Here is a 23,177-nt window from a genome sequence, read left to right on the forward strand (position 1 = left end):
TCAACCACCTCAAATACCTATAAAATATGTCTAAACAAATTTTAGAGCTACAGAACCTACAAAGTAACAGGGAGAAACAAATCTCCCACTGAAGGCAGCCTGGCAGACTGACAGAAAGGGTTCATTGGAGCCCCAAAGAGACAGCAGTAGCCAGAGCAGACTTCAGGAGAGTGAATCACCAGCAACTGTGGCAGTTTCCAGACCTTTCAACCCATAAGCGCCCCCCCCCAAAAGTAAAAGGTCAGTTGGAATTCTGTTAGAAAGGAAGGGCATGGTCTGGCCCCTGCCCCCTGGGCTAGAGGTGGCAGAGGCACCTTCAGTGTGGCTGCAGCTGCAGTGTCTGCCACATGGCTGCCTCAGGAGCCCCTGGCTTACAGATCTTAGGGGGACCAAGCGATCATTCAGAGGGTAATTGCTCTTGCTTTGACCTTCTTGGATCTGGGTTGCTTTCTTGGGCTGTGGTCCTGGGGTGAGAAACGCCAGTTAGCCAGTGTGGTGTATGTAGAGAGGGAGCCCTCCTTAGACCTCTGACAACATTTGCAAACCCCCCAGCTATTTGGGACAAAGCTCTCCCCTTTAGAAGCAGAGTTCTACCATGGCAAAGAACTCAAAAGTCAGGTAATTGACTGGCAATATAAGCAAACAGAGGAAGCACAAACAGACCACAGAATCCTTTTTTGGGGGACAAAAAGGATCAAAGCATGGAATGGGAGGAAGACAACAAAGTCAGAACTCCTGCATCAAAAGCTTCCAAGAAAAACATGAATTGGTTACAGGCCATGGAGGAGCTCAAGAAGGATTTTGAAAATCAAGTAAAAACCTGAGTTCAAATCTGGCCTCAGACACTTAACACAAGAAACTAGCCATGTAACCTTGGGCAAGTCACTTAACCCCAATTTCCCTGCCTTCCCCACTCCAAAAAAAAAAATAAACAACAAACCTAGAATTCACCCTTTAAGAAATTCTCAAGGAAAATTGCCCTGATATTTTAGAACCAGAGGGCAAAATAGAAATGAAAGAATTCACCAACTGCCTCTTGAAAAAGATCCCAAAAAGAAAACTCCTAGGAATATTATAGCCAAATTCCAGAGTTACCAGGTCAAGGAGAAAATATTACAAGCAGGCAGGAAGAAACAATTTGAGTGTTGTGGAAATACAATCAGGATAACACAAGATCTAGCAGCTTCTACATTCAGGGATCCAAGGGCTTGGAATATGATATTCTGGAGGTCAAAGGAGCTAGGATTAAAACCAAGAATCACCTACCCAGCAAAACTGAGTATAATGCTACAGGGAAAATATGGTCATTCAATGAAATAGAGGACTTTGAAGCATTCTTGATGAAAAAACCAGAGTTGAATAGAAAATTTTACTTTCAAATACAAGAAACAAGAGAAGCATGAGAAGGTAAACAGGGAAAAGAAATCATAAGGAGCTTAATAAAGTTGGACTATTTATATTCCTACATGGAAAAATGATAATTAAAAAAATTATTTATTAATAATATCAATTATTAATTACATTAATAATTATTGTTAATTAAATTATTGATTTAATTATCTATTTAATTATTAAATAAATAAAACCAATTTAACTCATGAGACTTCTCAGTATGAGGATAGTTGAAGGGAATATATATATATATATATATATATATATATATATGTTTATATAGGAGGGTATATGTGCATATAAAACACAATAAATTATTTTTAAATTAAGGAATATATATTGTTTTTAGATATAACACTATTGCACACCATTCCTTTGTGAATGTTAATAAACAAATTTTGTTTGCTAGGGAATATTAATCTATATACAGCTCTATTGATAAGATGAGGACTTTTCTCCTTAATATTAAAATCTTGAAGTTCCCCAATCTCCCCCTTTGCTGCTCTCCCACTATTTATGTCAATATTCACTTGTAGAATCTCAAGAGAAAGTTGTTAACCCTTTCAAGTAAAGACTCTATTATCTTCTATCCTGGAATAGTTCACCACTCTATCTAGCTAGTCACTGCTCTAGAATCCCTAGGAACTAGAAAAACAAGTCATTACTGCCTTGCTTCCAAGATGAGACCATTTCTGGGATCCCTGGCCATCTCTTTTGTCCTACTTCCCCATCTGGGGTGTTGCAATCCCCCACTGATCATTTGGGGATCTGTCATACTTTCTGTTCCCCCCACTAGCCTCAGACTATAGAACCTTGCACTATACAGATCATTTGACATAGAACTGACCAGAAACAAACCTGAGCAATGTCGGCTCATCTCCAGTCCTTTAGAGACCTCTACTGGCTGCAAAGAATATCCTTCAATAAACCTTAGGATACATGAATTCTGCACCTGTGGCCTCATTTCTCCTTGGGTATGGATCACAGACTCACTCATTTAGAGAAAACAGTTACCACAAACTAATCAAGTTAACTAGTATTTGTTAAATACCTGCTGTGTGCCAGTCACTATTAGAGGCACTGGAGTTTTATGTACAAGGAATAAAACAGGAATAATATGAACAGGAGACTTTTATCAAATTCCCTTTTTGAGGATATCCTGTGGATTCCCAAAATAGCCCCAATTCATTGTATAAAAGGAGTATACACTAAATAAGGTTACCTAATCCTCTAGGTCAGAATATGAACTTCTTGGTCTGACATTTGAACTATCTACAATTTAACTCCAACCTAATTTATTGCTCCTTTTCAAGAACCAAAATAATACTAATAACTGTGTCCAGAATTGGAAACTCTATTTCTTGCCTTGATCTCCATGCTCTTGCACAGACTGTCCTTCGAGCCTGGAATTCAGTCTCTCTTCAGCTCTGCTTCTTCTATTTCTTTAAAGTTTAGCTCAATTATTCAATTGTTAACATTAACAAAGGAAGGATGGTACCTGCAGTTATGAAAGTCCAGAATAGCGAACTTATCCTCAAAGTTTGGTTGGCACCAATGTTTAGCTATTGAGTTTTTTTGAACAGGAGAGAGAGATCATCATTTGAGGAATATAAATTTGGCAGCTGGATACCTTGGAGAAGTGAGAAATTCAAAGCAAAAAGACTAACTACATTAGGATAATGGTCCAGCAAATGAAGAGAGGGCCATGGTTGTAGAGTATAGTGGCCAGGAAATGAATAATGATGCTGCAAGGGAACCCAAGGAATGGTCACACAGGTAGGAGGAGAACTGAAAGAACAATGTCAGGAAAGGAAAGAACAGAGATAGAAGCCTTTTCTGATTCTTTCAAATTTTAGGGCTCTCTCTTCTTGACGTTATCATATATTTACTTGTCTGCTTGTGTTCATGTTCCATTCCCCTGGTATCATATAAGTTCCTTGAGGGTATGGGCTGTTTATTTTTGTCCCATTCTATCCCCAGCATTTATCACAGAGCCTTGAACTAACTGTTAAATAATTTTTTTCGGGGTGGCTAGGTAGCTCAGTGAATAGAGCACCAGACCTGGAGTCAGGAGGACCTGAGTTCAAATCTGGCCTCAGACACTTAACATTTACTAGCTTTGTGACCTTGGGCAAGTCACTTAGCTCCAATTGCCCTGCCTTCCCCCTCTCCAAAAAAAAAAAAGAATTTTTGTCATTTTGTTGTTGAGTCTTTTCAGTCATGTCTGACACTTTGTAATCCCATTTGCGGTTTCTTGGCAAAGAAACTGGAATGTTTTGCTACCTTTTTCTCCAGCACATTTTATAGATGAAGAACTGAGATAAGTGGTTAAGTGACCTGCCTAGACTCACATAACTAGTAAGTATCTGAGGCTGGATTTGAACTTATGAGAATATCTTCTTGATTCTAAACCTAGTGTTCTATCCACACTGCTCCACCTAGCTGCCCTTATCACAGAATAAGAGTCAACAAATGTTTATTAAATGCCTCCTATAAGCCAGGCACTATGCTAAGAGCTGGGGATACAAATATGAAAAAAGAAAGATAGCCCCTGTCCTCATCATTTCTCACCTGGCTCTACTACTTTGGGAGTTCTCTGACTGAAAATAAGTGAAAGATCTTTGATTTTAGCAGTGTGGGGGAAATTTCTGTGTGCAAACAATGTTCTCCACATCAGATCTCAACCCAAAGCAGATTGCAATTTAGTATAGATAAATCCCAGTGATTTCCCTGAAGCCATATAGAATTTAAATAACATCCATTGCTGAATGGATCATAAAAAAACATTTATTAAACACTCAGCTACATGCTTGGCACTGTGATAAATGCTAAGGGATACAAACACTGAAAGCAAGATAATCTTCACTTTCTGGGAGCTTACTTAGTAATAGGGTGAAAACTATACATATTGGGAATGGTGGCAGGGAAGAGCATTTTGGTCTGGGAAGTCACAGAAGTTAGTGATGAGGCACTAGGCAATTGATTGACTGGCCCTACCCAGGGATGGTAATGTTGATTTGATTACTATCCTCATAGCTAGAGATAGAAAGGAGGTGGGGAGTGTGGAAAGAGGCCCATGGAAAGGACATGTACCTTACTGCTTAGCATGAAGATGGCTAGAGGGGTTTGGGTCTCTCACATATGGAAAAAGTTCACCAGAAGTGGTTACACAGCTAGTATCTTTGGTAATATCTGAACCTCAGTCTTTGGATCTGTGCCCAGCACTTTATCCACTATGCCATATTTTATTTATGTCTTTTCCATAGTAAGTGATTAATAAATGTTTATTAAATTGAATTGGGTGTCTGCTAAAAGAGTCTGTACTACTGACAAGTAACACAGTTGATGCCAAACACTTCTAGAGCCCCTAGTCTGCTTCCTGAAAGGCTTTATAATTTCCGTCCAGTGTAGTCAGGTCTGCAGTTGTCTGGCACAAGTGGTCAGAATAAGAATATTATATTATTGAGATATTAATAATATTATATTATTAAGAATAATTATATATATAACTCTATATATATATATATATATATATATATATATAATATTGCTGAGAAGCAATGAGCAGTGCAGTTTCTGGGGGCTCTAGCTTTATCCTTGCAAGGTGAAAAGCAGTGGAACTATTATCTAAGAGCAGGTTGTTTTTGTTTGGGTGTGAGGCAAAAAAAGGTGGAGTCCTCATCCCCTAGGGAGTGATTTGTGCCATTGGCTATAGGGCAATTAATAGGGCCCAAGGGAAGGAAGGGGTGGGAGAGGGGAAGGAAGGGGAACGGCCAGATAGAAGTTATAATCTAAGACAGTAAGCAGATGTTGTTCCAGGATTCACAGGGGATGGAATGCAAGAGGCAGGGAAAAGATCAGGTGATTTAGAGCCCAAAGAGACCTTAGAAGCTATCTCAGTCCAACACTCATTTTACATATAAAGAGCGTAGTTTCAGAGAAGTTGTCACTTGCCCAAAGTCACACAAGTAGCAGGTGACAGGGATGGGATTCAAACCTAGGTCCTCTCATTCCAGACCCAGAATTCTTTTTGCTATATAATTGGTAAGTCTGAGAAATCAGAGCAGAGCTAAAGAAAACAAATTATGAAGGGGAGTAGCAGGTTTCTGGGGGATAGTGACCCATCTCAAGCAACTTCTCTGCCCAATACATCAATCTTTAGAGGAGGAAGTGTGACTAGCCTGCCATTTCACTGAATTAGTCACACTCCTAGAGTAGTGGAGTCAGCCAGGTAAGGCCTTACTTGCCTCCTGTCAAAATTGGTTTGTTTGCTTTAATGTTAAAGGAGGGATAGTGGCCTTTAATCAGTGCTTTGAGCCTGCCCTGTTTTCTGAGTCAACTGGTCTAGACCTAAATGTGAGACTCTATTTCTTCATTACCCATCTGGTCTCCTCATTCTTGTATTAAGCCTGGCCAATTGTCTTTACCTATTCTTTACCTTCTGGAACATCCAGTTCAGTGGTGGGGAACCTACAGCTTTGAGGCCACATGTGACCCTCTAGGTCCTCAAGTGTGTCCCTTTAACTGAATCCAAACTTCTCTGTTAAGTTCCTCACTCCTGATCTAGATAGTACCCTAGCTATGCCTAGGCCCAGTGATCCTTTCCATATTGCACAGCCCTCGGCAACTAGGTAGCTTAGATAGTGCTGGACTTGGAGTCAGGAAGGCCTGAACTTGAATCCTCCCTTGGATACTTACTAGCTGTGTGACCCTTGTCAAGTCACTTACCTGCTCTCAGTTTCCTCATTTGTAAAATGGACATAATCATAGGACCTACCTCTTAGGATTATTGTGAGGATTAAATGAGATAACATTTAAAAAACACTCTGCAAACCTTAAAGCACTACATAAATCCTGGCTATTATTATTATTAAAATAGAGCAATATGGTTAGAAAGGGAAATTAAGGCCTAATTTTGAAGAGGGAATGGGAAAGAAAGAAGGAATAAGCATTTATATAGCACCTACTACATGGCAGACACTGTACTGCCTTTATAAATATCTGTGAATACTTTACAAATAGTATCTTGTTTAATGCTCACAACAACACTGGGAGATAGGTGCTGATATTATTCCCATTTTACAGTCGAAGAAACTGACAGGTCTTAAATGTCAAGCTGAGGAGTTTATTATTACACAACTTTATTCTATAGACAATAGGGAAACTTTAAGCCCTTGGGGCATGGGAGAAGCAGGAGAAAAGTGGAATTTTAAGATTGTAAAGTTTACAGTATTGTCTTAAGATTAACTCGCCACATATTGATAGACCCTGAGCCCTTTGACGACGCAGTATTGCATGGACAATATGAGGCAAGATGGGGGAAGTAATTTTTCCTTGGAATAAGAATTCAACCCTATTTATTAGTGCTGTGTTCTTGGAAACTGCCTTTCTATACTGGAAACCCTTCATAATAAGACTTATGGGCCTCTCTGTTTTATCCTTCCTTAGTTGATTCCACTAGTCTTAAAGTCTTAATTATTTGATTTGTGATATCTTTCCAGAACTCTCTTGCTTAGTCTGGAAATGAGCATATGGTTGAAAAATTGTGTTGTACATACATTTCTGGACTAGATACAAGAAAGATGGATTCTTATTCAGGGATGGAGTGCATGTAACAAGGTTTGGGGAAAAAAATTGAAGTTTGTAGATCAAGGAGAATTTAAAATGAAATAGAGGAGGGAGAAAATTGCCCATTTATATTTATTAATCACCATACAGGGTAATAAGTACAACACAGGAAAAAGAATAGCAGTAAAGAGGCCCTGTTATTCACAGGAGACAATTTCCATAGCTTTAGTAATGATACATATGGACTCAGATGTCTATTTATAGAGGAAGAGGATATGTGTAATAATGTAAGCTAAAGAGTTTAATGCAAAGTATTAAGTTCTACTTCATAAATATCACTGAGATGTGAAATGTGAGTAGAATATGGCAAAGGAAGGATGCACTCAGTGGTGTGCTGGTAAATGTTTAACGACTCTCCCCAAAGCTAGGTATGTCATTGGTCCTCAGGATAAACAATAACAATGTTAAATTTAATTTACATTAACACTTTCTCCATCACTTTCTTAAACCAAAATCAACAAAGCAATAAATGAAGCCCTAATTTGTAATGTATGCCAATTTCTGAGGTATAAATGCTCTTATTGAAAATTTAACAATTGATTCTTAGAAGCCATCTGGAGCTGGCTCTAGCATACCCTGGCATGCATCTATTTCAGAATGAATAAGCTGGTAAAAAGGGGAAATGGGGTGGGAAGACATTGTATAGGAAGAAGACATACTTCTGTGAGGAAATCCACAATTTTGGTGAAGAATAGTTGAGTAAGATTCATAGGATTTATAGCTGGAAGGGGTCTTAGAGATCTTCTATACCCCTTCATTGTACAGAAAAGGAAACTGAAGGCCAAGGAAGTTAAGTGACTTGTCTGAGGTCATAATAGCAAAAAAAAAATTTAGAATTTAAATGTAGGCCCTCTGACTCCAAATTCATTGTTCTTTTCACCATATATCCATAATGATTAATGAAATGTAAAAATAGAAGTGATATTATGATGGGAGTGCATATTATAGGCCACTTAGATATTAAAGGAAGCGATGAATTCTGGAAGTGGATCACATAACAGGTGTGGAGACATGACAGAATAGTAATGTGGGGTGTCAACTAGCTAGAGCTGTTACTTTTTCTGGGTTCTCTACCCAAGTACAGTGCTGAAAGTAGAGAAGATATGTGTCTTTCCTGAGTTAAAGGTCCTGAAGACCAAGAAGTCCAAGTGTTGAAGGATGTCCACAGTGATAAAAAGAAGAAAATCTGAATGTCCCTCCTTCTTTGGGTAGCCCAAGACATTCCAGCTCTCTGTGCAAACAAATCACTATGAGCTCCTCTGGCTGGTGTATACCAACAAATATACTCCTGTATATGTGTGTGTCCTATGGGTGGGCTTGATTCTTCATATTCTCTGTTTCCCTTCCTGGTACTCAAATATGCCCTTCTGGACATGTCATTAGATTTGGATGGGCTACAGGTAGTGTCCTTTTATATAGCTGTCCAGATAGCCTCAGATATCAAGAAAGTTGAATCAGAAAGAGCACTTTGTTGAGTAATGAATCCCAGATAAGGGATATTTGCAAGACTTTTAGGTAATTTTCTTTTCTTACTTGTTAGCATTTTAAATAAGACAAACCAACTAGACTTCATTGTAATACTGCCAAGCATTTCCCTTTTGTCAGATTCACTTGAACTATGTATGGTCCAAAAAAGCTTTCAAACCTGTAGTGAAAACTTGACATTGTTTAAAGTTAGGAGCATAATGTGTAAACTGAAGATTGGGGGGGAAAATTGAACATGTTTAAAATATTTTATTTAGTCAAATTAAAATTTTTTTGGAGGGCAATTGGGGTTAAGTGACTTGCCCAAAGTCACGGCTAGTAAAAAATAATTTTTTAAACAGCAAAAAATTAACTTCTGTTTTCAACTTGACCACAAGAACCAAAGTCAACAACATAGATTTCAATTTCCTTCCATAGTCATGCAGCTGGTTAGAAAAAAGGGTGCCAAAACAATGGTGCCAATAATCACTCCATTTTTACACATTAAAAAACCAAGACATTATCTTTTGTCAGAAAGAACTGGATTTTGTGGAAACTAGATATATATTTCTTACATAACATTTTATTCCGCTACCTCCTCATGTGTTTGCAAATGTACCACAATGCTTATTTAATGTCTTGTTTGTATAACTCTTTCCATAATGGATATAAGGATATGTCTGCTATTTAGGACTTATAAAATGGAAAATTCTTTCCTAGAAATGAATGGACATTGCTCGTTGGAAATATATCAAGGGAAGCTGTAACTTCTTATGGTAAAGCCTTTTCTGTAAGGCTAGGCAAGCTTTTCCTAAGGTTAGGCTAGTTCTTTTCCTTAAGAGATATTAAAACTCTCCTTGGAACTTGATTGATTCAGCTTGTTGATGTATCTTGTTGGCTGCTTGAGTACAAAAGACTGTGAAGAGCTCCAGCTCATTCTCTGAGGTTTCCAGCTGTGGGCCAGCAGCATGACTAAATACTAGGAAGCTGTGCTCAACTGAATTTATCATCATCACAGCTAACATTTATATAGCATTTAATATGTATCAGGCACTGTGCTAAATACTTTACAATTATTATCTCATTTGTTTTTCACAACAATCTTGGGAGATAGGTGGTGTCATTATCCACATTTTACAGATGAAGAAACTGAAGCAAATAGATGTTAAGTGACTTGCCCAGTATCATCATTTAGTAATACTATCTAATATTTATATAATGCTTACTATGTGCCAGGCACTGTGCTAAAGGCTTTACAAATATTAGTTATTTCCTTTGATCCTCACAACAGTTCTGGGGGGGGGGTAGATGTTATTTTTGTCCCCATTTTACAGATGAGGAAACTGAGGCAAAAATGATTAAGTGACTTGCCCAGGGTCATACAGTAAGTAAGTATATGAAGCCAGATTTGTACTCAGGTCTTCCTGACTTTAGGCCTGGTGTCCTATCCACTGTACTACCTAGCTGCCAACATGGTATCCTCACTGAATATCCCTCCTCTGCTTCAGCTAAGCAAACTTCCTTTTGTTAACTGCTACATGGACTACAAATTTCTAATTTCATTCCAACGTGAGACCTAAACTTCCAGGGGACAAGGGGAAGAGAAAGGGAACAAATATTTGTTACTTGACTATTATGTCTCAGAAACCGTGCAGAGAGTTTTGTAAATATTATCTGTCTCATTTGATCCTCACCACAACCCTGAGATAGATGCTATCATTGTCCTCAATTAACAGTTAAGAAAACTGAGGCAAACAGAGATTAAATGATATGTCCAAAGTTACACAGCCAATAAGTGTTTAAGGCTGGATTTTAACTCAGGTCTTCCTGACTCCAGGCCCAACGCTCTCTTCATTGGTCATTTAGTTCAGTAGGTTTGGTCCAGTAGAATTCATTTCATAGCAGGGTCATTCCTTTGGGTTAGTTGAACTACCTGTGGACCATTTGTGCCCAACCTGTGGAAGAGCCTTCTGAGCTCTTGTTGGTCTGACAACTGTACCTGGATTCCAACGTAATGATGTAATTTTGGTGCTCTTAGAGAATGAAAGACAACAACCAAGTTGAACTGCCATGTCAGCTCAGGTGAAGTAATTTTTACTTCCTATAGATAACAGATTATTTCCTCCCCAACAGAGATAAAAAGATATGTTTTGCTATGTTTCAGTAACTACTCCATCTAGTTAATCACTGTCCTAGAACTCCTGGGAACTAGAAAGCTGAAACATCTCTGATATGCATCACAGATGTGGCCTTTTCTGTCTGAAAATGGAAAGCTGTGAGTATTCTTTGATACTAACACTCTAGAGTTCTGCCACCCCAATTTTGGTGTTACAACTTCTCTTTAGTCATCCAGGGAACTATATCCCTTCCTCTAGCTGATCTGAGATTATAAGCCTCGACAGTGCCCAAATGATTCATGGAGACCCATACTGAGACCTAGAGAAACCACAATACTTTTGTTTTATTTCTAGCACTCTAGACCAAACTCTAGCCCTCTTGAGTACTCTTTTTTTTTTTTTTTTTCTTTTTGGAGGGCAAAAGGGGTTAAATAACTTGCCCAATGTTACGAGGCTAATTTTTTTTTTTGTGTGGGTGTTAAGTGTCTGAGGCTGGAACCGAACTCCCATCCTTCTGATTCCGGGCCGGCACTTTACTCACTGTGCCACCTAGCTGCCCCCTTGAGTACTCTTTGAGGAATATTCTTTAAGAAACTGTCTTACTATGACATCTAAGTATTTTCTTCCTTCCTTGGATGTGGTGATTCATGTATCACAGAATCACTAACCAAAGGGCAATTGTAACTAAATGCAGAAATTAATGTTGACAGAAGAATATGGTCAATTCTCCCCCTTTTAAATTTTTTAAAATTTATTTTATTTTGAACTTAAGAAATAAACATTTCCATAACATAGCAGAATAGAAAAAAAAGATGATTGTATATGAAATTGCAAATCTAACTTGCTATTCCTTTTAAGTATATAATGATATCATGTAGCTTCTTTCTTTTCCCTTTTTTCTCCTCCCCCACCCTAGAGGTGGCTACCATTATATACATATATGTGTATGTATGTGTGTGTATATATATTATGTACATACTATATATATATATATGTGTGTGTAAAATCATTCTATACACAACTTCTATTTATCACTTCTTTCTCTAGATGCAGATAGTGTCTTCCTTCATATGTCCTTTTTGGACATAGGAAGTTAATTTGGGTATTTATAATAGTCAAAATGACACGCAAAGTTGTTCTTAAAACAATATTGTTATTACCGTATACAACGTTCTCTTGGTTATGCTTGTTTTATTCTTCATTATTTCATGCAAGTCTATTTATGTTTTTCTAAGATCATTGAATTAATAATTTTTTATAGCATAGTAGTTTTCTACAAAAAACATATTTTACTCAATTAGAAAAAAGAAAACAATTTCCCTTTTTAATTGTTTCTTACAGATCCCTAAAAATAATCCTAACTCATCTGATGAAAGGAGTTGGGCACTAAATTCATCATAGCATGGAGATGATAATGAGTGAGGCAGGGTAGTGAGGCACTAGACTTATAGTCAGGAAAACCTTGGATCTCATGCCACATCAATATTACAACTAGTAAGATGTGAGTAACACAATTTAACAATTGTGTTACTCTGGGCACATTACTTAAACTACAAGTAGGCCTCAAATTCCTTTTCTATAAAATGAGGGAATTGTACTCAATGTCCTCTCAGGTGCTTTTCTAAATTTATCATCTTAAAAGTTTTTGCTAATGGAACACAAGGTCTAGAATTTCTTTCAAAGTAGAAAGTACAAGCCCTAGGAACAGAGCACAAGACCACCATACAAGGATGTCAAATTTTCCATGTGAGTCTTTAATTGACAAATATTATACATAAGGGCTTGAATTATTGTTTTGTTGATTGTCTAGAATTAAGAAAGTGATGGAGAAAATGTAATGCAGATTCAACTTAAAAGTATGTTATGTATGCATTTTCTTTTGGATGGCCAATTGTTAAGCATTTACCATTACATCTGTAGGTCCACTGAATGTGCCAGTCTATTCTCTTCCTATTTAATTTGGCCCAGGTTACTGTCTATCCTGATGTGGTTCTTTTTTTTTTTAATGTAGCTTCACAAGGGCCCAAACTAAAAACCCTAGCTCCAGGACAATTTAAAGTTTTGTGGTTGTTGTGGTTTATTACTAGGGATTATAGTTGGACAAAAGAGTAAAATAAAAGAACACATAGGAACTAGGTGATTAAAAAAGGAGATAGCAGGCTCAGCGAGTAAGAGCACTGGCTCCAGTGTTGGGATGACCTGGGGATCAAATCCGGGCTCAGATACTTAGCCGAGGAATTTTACTTGGTGGCCTCCCCTAGGTCAGACTGCTCTCCTGACCCTCCAGGGAGCCTGGTCCAACTGTCAAAACAGAGCCAAAGGCTATCTCAGTGGAACCTCCATCTGTAATGGACACCAAGACATAACAGGACAGCTAGGCCAATTATGATTTGATAGGAGTGTTTATTAACCAGCCAGGGCTGCCTCTCAGACTGAAAGACAGCATCGAGCTTTCTGTTAGACATAATTTTATAGACAATGTGATTGCTGGCAACAGAATATGTTTCTAAGGGGTTAGCATTGATTCCAATGAAGCGGAGCTTTCTCAGTATTATTCTTATTGAAGAAAAACATTCTCAGTATTATTCTTATTGAAACAAAGCCTTAGTATTATTTCTACTGAAGCGAAACAGACCTGAATCTGTGGGAATCTGTGGCATGGTTTTAGCAACACAGGTGAAAGATTTCTTTACTATTGGAGCCTATTAGGTGGTTTCCAAGGACTCCAGTAGGGGTCCCCTGTAGCAGGTTTAAGGGGCTCTAGTGTATAATTTCTGGTGGGCACTTCAATACATACATATATTTGGGGGTATATATTAGTTTATAACTGGAAGGGGACTTTTTAAGAAAATAAATTGTTGAATAGTTCCTGCTTTCCATTGATTGAAGGAGACACCAGTGAAATCACAATTCTTTCCAGAAGAAAAAGAAAATCATGAGATGAAATAAAAAAGACACTGAGTATAATTAAGGAATCTCAGGACAAGAAGACAAATAAAATTCTTAAATATCAATGTAAAATATAAACAAAAAGTAGATTAGATGAAAAAATAAAATTATTTTATTAGAAATCAAAATGCCAAAAGCCACAAGGAAGAAAAACAATTCATGAAGATTATTTAACAATCAATCAATGTTTATTAAGCATCTACTATGTGTTAGGCACTGTGCTAAGCACTGGGGACACAAAAAGAGGCAAAAGATAGTACTGACCTTTGGGAACTCCCAATCTAATGAGGAAGAAAATATGCAAAGCCATGTATGCAAACAAGCTACATATAGGTATAACAACAATGCAATATTCACAATGCCTATGGTAATTATAAATATGCTGGTATAGTTATTAATCACAAAATGTAACAGGTTCTCTGCATGGGGGACATAGTCAGAACATTTATTCAAATACCAGAAAGCTGAGTCCCAAAACCAGAAAGTCAAAGCCATTATAGTCTCCACAGAGTTGGCACACATAGTTAATACAGTAAATAACCACATTCTCAAGCCTTCAAAACAAAACAGGCCCCCTCAGCAAAGATCCTCCTCTCCTCACTTATGGTAACTGCTCAGCCTCTATGCAGCTTGCTCTCAGCAGCTCTGGCCCTTTGCAGTTCCTGTCCCTGGCAGTCCTCAGGAGAAGTTCTGACTGGCTCTCAGAAGAAATTTGCATTGCTGCTGCTGCTTCCAGTCACTATGCTGGCTCCAGCCCAGGCCCTACTCAGCTAGGCTCCTTCCTGCCCCAAGCCCTTCCTGCTATGTCAGCAAGTTCAAGGGGCATGGAAGATCTTCAAATCCCATTACCATTACAACAGGATAAATAGGAAATAATTAACCAAGGGAAGGCACTAGAAAGTCTTCTTATAAAAGATGAGATTTTAGTTGGTTAGTTGTTTGTCCTTTGTATTTGAAATAGACTGGTGGCATCACAAAGTTGGGGTCAGGGTGCAGTATGTTTGGCTGTGACTTATTAGACCAATATGAGTTCAGAAGGTGCTAGCTACCACAGATCAGGCATGAATGGTTCATTAGAACATTTCGAGTGGAAGTGGCTCTGAATTTGTTCAGGTCAACTTTCATTGGTGTTTCTACTATACTACTTTGCTTATGGAGTACAGCACCTTCTTCGATATGGCACACTATGCTGGACAGTCCTGTGTCTGCGTTTCCCATCTCTCATAGTCAATACTAAAGTTCTTCAGAGATACCTTGAGAGTATCCTTATAACACTTCTGACCACCATGTAAGCACTTACCTTGTGTGAGTTCTCCATAAAATAGTCTTTTGTTTAAGCATGCATTTAGCATTTGAAATATATGGCCAGCCCATTGCAGTTGTACTCTCTACAATAGAGTTTGAATGCTTGGCAGTTCAGCTCTAGAGAGGACCTTGGTGTCTTGATGCTAGGTGATCTTCAGGATCTTCCTGAGACAATTCAAGTGGAAGTGGTTTAGTTTTCTGGCATGGTGCTAATAGACTGTCCAAGTTTCATAGGCATATAAGAATCTAATCAGCACAATAGCTCTGTAGAGAGCCTTCAGGTTAGTATGCAGCCTGATACCTCTTCTCTCCCACTCTTTTGTAACCTCCCAAACACTGAGTTAGCTCTGGCAATGCTTGTGTCAATCTCATCATCTCTGTGAATAGTTCTGGATCATGTACTGCCAAAGTAAGTGAACTTATTCACACCATTCAAAATTTCTCCATATACTGTTTCCAATGGTTCCACGTATGCATGGTGTGGTGCTGGCTGATGGAAGACCTTTGTTTTCTTGGTGTTGATTGTCAGGCCAAAATTAGCACAGGTAGCAGAGAACTGATCCTATGCTGATGCATCTCAGCCTCAGAGTATTATCATCTGCAAACAAAAAGTCAGGGACCAACTCTTCTTCCACTGTAGTGCAGAAGCTGCTCTTGATGGTGTTTTCATCCTTGTTGAAGGCAAGCACCCAACATTACTCACTCTTTTGCTGATTGGGAAAGCATAAAAGCATTGTCCTTCATCTAGAACCCATTAGAGCAAGCAATCGTGAAACTAGTATAAAATGTTAACAAACTTCTCTGAACAACCCAATTTTGCCATGATCTTCCACAGGCCCTCACAGTTGACAATATCAAAGGCCTTGTTGGACCATCTCCAATCCTCCTGATCTGTATCTGAACACTGGATTCAGATGATTCTGGAGGAGAAAGTGAGACTGGTGACTTTGAACAGCTCTCACTAAAATCCCATTCACTTGGAAGTCATGATATTATATTCCTGATATCATGGCCCTCTTCAAGAACAAAAGACAAACCCCACACAATCAAAAACCTTGGTCAGGTCGACAGATTTTGTATACAGACCTCTGTTCTGCTCTTGGCATCTTTCAGATGATTAATCAGCCAATTAAGGAAGACTGGCAGGGATTCTGCCAGCAATGTCTAGGAGAGAAATCCCTCTGTTGTTGTCAAAGGACAGCCTGTTTTCTTTTCCTTTATAGAGATGGGCAATGGAGGCATCGTCAAGCTTTTGGTGGATTACTTCCACTTGCTATATAATCTGGAAGAGTTCATGTAAGAGCTATAAACTCCCTGCCTTGCAGATCTCTGCTGGGATGGAATCAGTGCCAGGAGTTTTGCCACTCAAAAGAAGCTTTTTGGCATTTAGCATCTCTTCTTCATTCGGAGGTTTGTCTAGAGAGGAAGTGATTACAACTTGAGGTATACAATCAGTAGCTTCAGCATTGTTCAATGTTGATCTGTTAAGGACACCATAGAAATGTTCAGCCTATCTCTCCAGGACCATGTCCTTGTCTATAATTAATGTGGCTCCATCTTCACTGAGTAGTTGAAATACAGAGGTCTTTGGCCCATAAATAGTCTTTGGGGCATTGTAGAAACACTTGAAATTATTGCTATTCAATATAGAATTGACTCTTACCTGTGTTCCTGCTGAGCCAAGTACCCTGCATCTCTCTAAGCTTCACTTGCACTTTGCTTTTGATGGAGTTAAATGCTGCCTTCTTGGATATAGACAAGCTATCCTGCTGATAAAACCCATGGAGTTCTCATTTCTCATCTTCTGAATATCCCCTGGGTGCTTCTGGAAAAACAAAAACAAACAAGAAACTTCAGATAAAACGACAAATTGCCTTTAGCATAGTAACACTAACTTACTCTTAATATTTAATGTGAGAAAATTCTTATAAAACTTAAGATTAAAGGTCTTATTCATAGATATTCCAGCAAATTGCTGCATCTATCATCCCCACTCTTTCACCAAGTTCCAATCTTCAAGCTCTCTCTGTCCAATGGTTCCACGTATGCAAGGTATGGTGCTGGCTGATGGAAGACCTTTGTTTTCTTGGTGTTGATTGTCAGGCCAACATTAGCACAGGCAGCAGAGAATTGATCCTATTCTGATGCACATCATTACACTTGAGACTTCAACCTTCTGTTCTTTTCAAACCTGTTGGCTTGTTCTTGTTCTGCATTTTCCCTATTGGCTATGTCCCTGCTACCTACAAACACATCTATGTCTTCCTCATTCTTAAAAATAAAGAAACAACAACAGTGATCCTCTCTTGATCCATCCACCCATCTATCCCCAATAGCTATCATCCTATATCTTTCCTCCCTTTTATGTCTAAACTCCTGACCATTCTCCTTTGCTGGATCTTCATTCAGATCTTGCCCATTAATTATGAGCATCCTCTATGTCTCTGTCCTGAACTTTATTTTCTTCTCCCTTTATGCTACTGCAGCAATCTCTGGCAATGGGTTGGCTTGCCACAAAACTCCTGGAATTTGTATTTCCTCTTAGTTTGAGAAAAAAAGAAACTAGTGAGAGAACAGCCCTTGGACAGAAGGGTGAAGGTTTTTAGTGTAAGGAACTGATGGAGTTTTTGGATTATCAAGAAGAATGAGGAGAGAAGGGAGAGCATTCAGTATGACATATGTATATAGAGGAAATTGGAGGCAAACTCCCAGCATGAAGGGAGACCAGTAAAGGCATCTTGCAGAAAGTGAAATTTTGGCTGAAACTTGAAAGAAGTTAAGGAAACTTGGAGATAGAAGTGAGGAGGTAGAGCTATAGGCAGTGAAAATACAGCCCATGTCTGCCACATCTTTAATTTACCTTTTTTTAATTCCATGAGAGGTGATTTCTAGAGGGACAAGTGGAGAATGTGTGACTGTGTTTTTAAAATTTAGTTCAGAAACAGAAGTACTAAAATAAAACAACACCAATAACAAAAAACACCTGCAAGGAACTTGTGGCCCCTATCCTACCCCTACTTTATTTCTGTTTAATTGTGTTTTTTTTGGTAAGTTCTGTTGAATAACACATTTTCCAGATTTAATTTTATTTCTCATAAATGCCTATGGCTGTCCTTGTTTTGATGTTGCCTGCTGTTCCTTTGATAATAGCATGAGGATGCAATTGGAGCCTCACAGGAAAATGACCTTTCCTAGTATAGGGCTGACTGCCAACTCTACTCAGCCCCTTGTTAGACAGTTTTACTTTTTTATCTGGGGGCATGTGTACAAGCCATTTCAAAATTACATTTTCAAATGTAGAATAACTATGAATTTAGGCCATTAAAAATAAAAATCTTTCCCATATTAAAGAGCCTAAGGATAACTAGATAGTACACTCTTTCTGTCCGTGATCCCATTAGCTACCATAGATTCAATTTTCATCTCTATGCTAGTGATTCTCAAATCTCCTTATCTATGCCTAACTCCTCTCCTGACCTCCAGTCTCATATGTCCAACTGCCTATTAGACGTCTCAAACTGTATGTGCCACAGATATCTTAAATTCAACTTGTCCGAAACTGAATTTATCTTTCCACCTCTAAACCTTCTCCTTCTCCTAACTTTACTGTTACTATTTAGGGCATCACCATTCTCCTGGTTACTCAGACTCAAAGCCTAGGTGTCATCCTTGTCTCCTCATTCTCCCTCTTGCCCCCCATATCCAATTTGTTGTCAAGTCTTATCAATTCTACTTTTGTAACATCTCTTTTATATTCCTCCTCTCCTCTGATGCTGCCACTGCCATGGTACAGACCCTTATCACCTCATGCCTGGACTATTCCAGTAGCGTTCTGGTTGGCCTCCTTCCTTCAAGTTTCCCCCCATTCCATTCTATCTTCTGTCCAGCTACCAAAGTGGTCTTAAAGCACGAGTCTGATCAGGTTATCTCCCATTCAAGAAATTTCCATGGTTCCCTATTATCTCCATGATTAAATATAAAATCCTCTATGTGGCTTTTAATGACCTTCATAATTTAACCCTTCCTTCCTTTCTAAGCTTATATTCTACTCTCCTCTACATTACATACTCTATAATCCAACTACTGTACATGGGCCTTGGTATTTTTCTTGTAACACACTACCTCCTGATTCAATGCATTTTCAGTGGCTATCTTCCATGTTTAAAATGTTCTTCCTCCTTACCTCTGCCTATAAGCCTCCCTAACTTCTTTGATGTCTCTGCTAAAATCCCACTTTCTGTAAGAAGCCTTTCCTGATCTTCCTTAATGCTTATGCCTTCCTTCTGAAATTGCTTCCTGTTTACGCTGTATATATCTTCTATGGACATAGTTATTTACATGTCTCCTCCATTAGACTGAGAGTTCTTTGAGGGGAAGGACCATGTTTTTTGCCTATCTTTGTATACTCAGTGCTTAACTTGGTGCCTGGCACATAGTAAGTACTTAAAGAATGCTTCTCGACTGACTAGTAAGTTTCCGAGGAAGGGCAGCTAGGTATTCCAGTGGATAGAACACTGTACTTGGGATCAAGAAGACTCCTCTTCATGAGTTCAAATCCAGTTTCAGACATTTGCTAACTGCGTGATCCTGGGCAAGTCCCTTAACCCTGTTTGCCTGAGTTCCTCTTCTGTAAAATGAGCTGCAGAAGGAAATAGCAAACCACTCCAGTATCTTTGCCAAACAAAATCCCAAAATGGGGTAATGAAGAGTTATACGTGATTGAAATGACCAAACTAAAAAGTTTCTAAGGAAAGATTAGAACTAGGCAGAACTCCTGACTGTTAGTCTAATACACTTCCCAGTAAACCATGTAGCCTTTCCTGATTAATGATACTGGTGAAATTGAATATTTGAAGTACAGAAGGGTTTGAAAGATCCACTTCTCTGCCATACCCCAGACAGCTCTCTGTGTCCTTCTGATCACAATGTACAGAATGGAACACAAACCATCCATCACTGAATAAGCCAAATAATACATAATGTTTTAGAATTTCTCTCTTGACCTTTTTTTTCTTCTGTCTAACCCTTTTTGTAAAGGACTTTACTGATTAGTCATCTCAGAATTAGATCTTGTTTTAGTGACAGAATTGTATTTACACTTTCTTCAGTTACAGGAAAACATTCTATTAAAACAAAGTTCTTTGGGGCATTTCAAAATTAAAAAAAAAACTACAATGAACATCTTCTGGCAGGGGGGAATATAGAACAGGGGATAATTAAAGCCTAATTTGGAGAAAAACTTCAACTGTAACAGAGAATTAGGTCACTATTACCACAGCCAAGTGAAATTCATGTGGCTAAACCACATTAAAATCCTTTTTTTAGAGGATATTGAAATACTGTTCTTAGTTCTGAGAGCCATGATTTAGGGGGCACATTGACAAGCAGGCCTCCATCAAGAGGAAGATAACCAGAATGAGAAAGGGACTTGAAATCATGCCATAATCATTCCATTTAAAGGAATAGGGGATGTTTAGCCTGGAGAATATCAGACTTGAGCAATATGACTCCCATCTTAAAGAAATTGAGTTGTTTTTTGGGAAATATTTTTTGGTGAACTATTTTGATTAATCCCACGAATCATAGTTTATATCTACTACACTTAACCCCCTCAGGGTTAATACTGTATGTAAGGATATATGTTTAATTAAGATTTTTGTAAACACAAGCAAGCACTATACTTCTTGTGTGAATGAATCATTGACTATGACATCAAATCCAATTCCATTCTTAAGGATGAAGAGTTTTTATGAAAATCTTTGCAGATATTTTCCACTCAGAGCCATGTGGAATGTTTATATCTTATCCCTTACTTTTTTTCTCTTGGTGATCTCATCAGCTCCCATGGCTTTTTATCATAATTTTTATGAAGATGACTCACAGATCAATATATCCATTTGCATTCCCTTCTCTGAGCTTCAGTCCCACATTATCAGATCATGAATTCTTTCTCTGATCCCTCTTAGGTACCTTGAATTCAACCTTCTCATTTTATAGATGAGGAAACTAAGGCACAGAAAAGTTAAATGATTTACCTAGTGTCACATAGTGTCTGAGGCAGGATTTGAAACCAGATCTTCCTGAATCCATGTCTAGTATGATATTTGCCATTACTAATTGAACTCGTGGAACTAGGTAGTGCAGACACAAGTCATACTCTACATTTCCAAAACTGAACTTGTTATCTTTTCCCCAAACCCATACCTTTTCCCAACTTCCTTATTTTTTTGAAAGACAATGCACTTCTTCCAGTCTATAGGTTCATAATCTTGGCATCTTCCTTGGCATCATTCTCTCATTTTATAGAGGAAAAATTGAAGCCCTCATAGGTTAAATGACTTGCTCAGGTGACTCCTGACCCAGTCCAGGACTGGGATTTGAATCCTGATCTTTAGGTTCCAAATCCAGTATTCCCCACTGTATCTGTCATCACAGCCAGGCCCTGAAGACTCTTTTGCTCTCTAAATTTAGGGTTCTGCAGCAGCCAGTGACCACACTCACCTTGAGGCCCAAATGTAGAGTCATTTTGATGATCCAAAAGTTACCAAGAAATTTAGGAAATCTTTTTTTTATTTTTTTTTTTGCTTTTTGGAGGGGGGAAGGCAGGGCAATTGGGGTTAAGTGACTTGCCCAAGGTCACACGGCTAGTTTTTGTGTTAAGTGTCTGAGGCCTGATTTTAACCCAGGTCCTCCTGACTCCAGGGCCAGTGCTCTATTCACTGTGCCACCTAGACTCTCCAAATTTAGAGCATCTTAAAAAAAGGGAGACCAGTGAATGAACTTTTCCTTCTCTCTGGTGGGACATATTCAAGCTCATATGCCCACCTTTGTCAGTTTCTGGGAGGCCACAAACTCTTACAGGACTCCATCAGGGCTATGGTTGCAGTCAACACTGAACACCTCACTATCTCTTTACCTAGATGCACATCCCTATGTCTATTACAAAGAATCAATCAAGAAATCAGTGTTTATTAAGCACTTACTCTGAGCCAGGTGCTGTGCTAAGCATTTACAAAGGCAAAAGCTGTCCCAGCTCTCAAAGAGCTCACAATCTATGGGGAGAGATAACATGCAAACAACCATGTACAAGTAAGATATATTTAGGCTAAACTGGAGCTACTCTCTGGAGGGGAAAGGCTCTCGGCCTCTTTAATGCTAGCAGCCCCTCCTCTCTAAGAGTATTTCCAATTTATCCTGCAATATGTCTTATTTGTAAAAGACTTCTTGCTGAAGGTGGGATTTTAGAGGAGACATGAGGAAACCAGAAGAAAATAAAAACAAAAACCCAAAATAACAACAATCTGTCCCTCCCTTCAAAGAGCTTAATCCTGACGGGGAGAGATAGCATATATAAATCCGAACACACTAGATAGATGCAGAACAAACGAGCGCGCAACTGGAGCAACTGAGCTCCGCTTAGCAGGAGGCAGGACCAGAAGTAGAAGCTCTGGTCTGAGCCAGGGCGACCTTGAACTTCGAGGGCGGGGCTGGGGCGGGGCCGGCGCGAAGGGTGAGGAGCCGGGCGGGGGGGGGGGGGGGGGGGGGGGGGGAGACCGGCGCGAGTTGTGACGACTTCCGCCTCCATCCGAAATCTCCCGCCATAGAGAAGGGCTGAGTCCTGGTTCTAAAGGGAAGGGATCCGTGCACTTTTAGGGGACTTGGGCTTGCTGCAGGTAACCACTTCGCGTTGGGATTTTGGGACACGATTCCTCTTTCCAGCCTGTAAATGGGTTTTGTTTCACCAGGGTTTGTGGAGCTCCAGAGTCTGTGCCAGGTCCCTGTTTCCACTTGCGGGGGCTTGGACTGAATAGCAGGACTGGTATTGGAGAGACAAAGTGAGGAGGGTTCGGGGGTGCAGTGTTGGGGGAGAGGGAGGAGTGTGTTCGGGTCTGTGGCGCGTGGGGTGCAGCATGCTTAGCTTCCCTAGAAGCTTTAGGTCCGGGAAGTTTGGGAAGATTGACAACTGAAATTTACATACTTGCGTTCCTACACCCTGTTCTTCCTCTCTCTGTTCCCCTTCTGTCCCCCGGCCCTTGCTGCCTCTCATTACCCTCTGGGGGCAATTGAGGGTAGGAGGGCCTCAGAGTCGGGGAAGGGCTTGAAAACCGAGGGATTTGCACTCAAAGCCACAGCATGCGCAGTATTCCTGTGTTGGATCAGAGGCAGTAAGTGCTCAATAAATGGGTTTGAGATCCAGTGTGATCGTGGTTTGAACGTCATCTTTCTACTTTTAATAACTGTGTAACTCCAGACAAGGCATTTAAACTTTAATAAGTTAGAGTTTCCCCGTGGGCCTAATCACAGTTGTATGAGAAGCTATTG

General features: G+C 39.2%; 1 protein-coding gene across 4 annotated transcripts in view; it reads left to right on the forward strand.

Moving 5' to 3' along the window:
* The first annotated feature begins 22,380 nt into the window (after positions 1–22,380).
* The window catches only part of PRIM2 (DNA primase subunit 2), a 357,586-nt gene continuing 356,789 nt past the window's right edge, over positions 22,381–23,177 (forward strand). For all 4 annotated transcript variants that reach the window (XM_069070685.1, XM_069070686.1, XM_069070687.1 and 1 more), the window contains exon 1: positions 22,381–22,528. The gene's annotated coding sequence lies outside the window, so the exon portion shown is untranslated. The remainder of the gene's footprint in view (positions 22,529–23,177) is intronic.

The sequence above is a fragment of the Petaurus breviceps genome, unplaced genomic scaffold (genome assembly GCF_028583685.1).
Source record: "Petaurus breviceps papuanus isolate PSGF00001 unplaced genomic scaffold, PetGlider_PUasm1.0 90822, whole genome shotgun sequence".
NCBI lineage: Eukaryota > Metazoa > Chordata > Mammalia > Diprotodontia > Petauridae > Petaurus > Petaurus breviceps.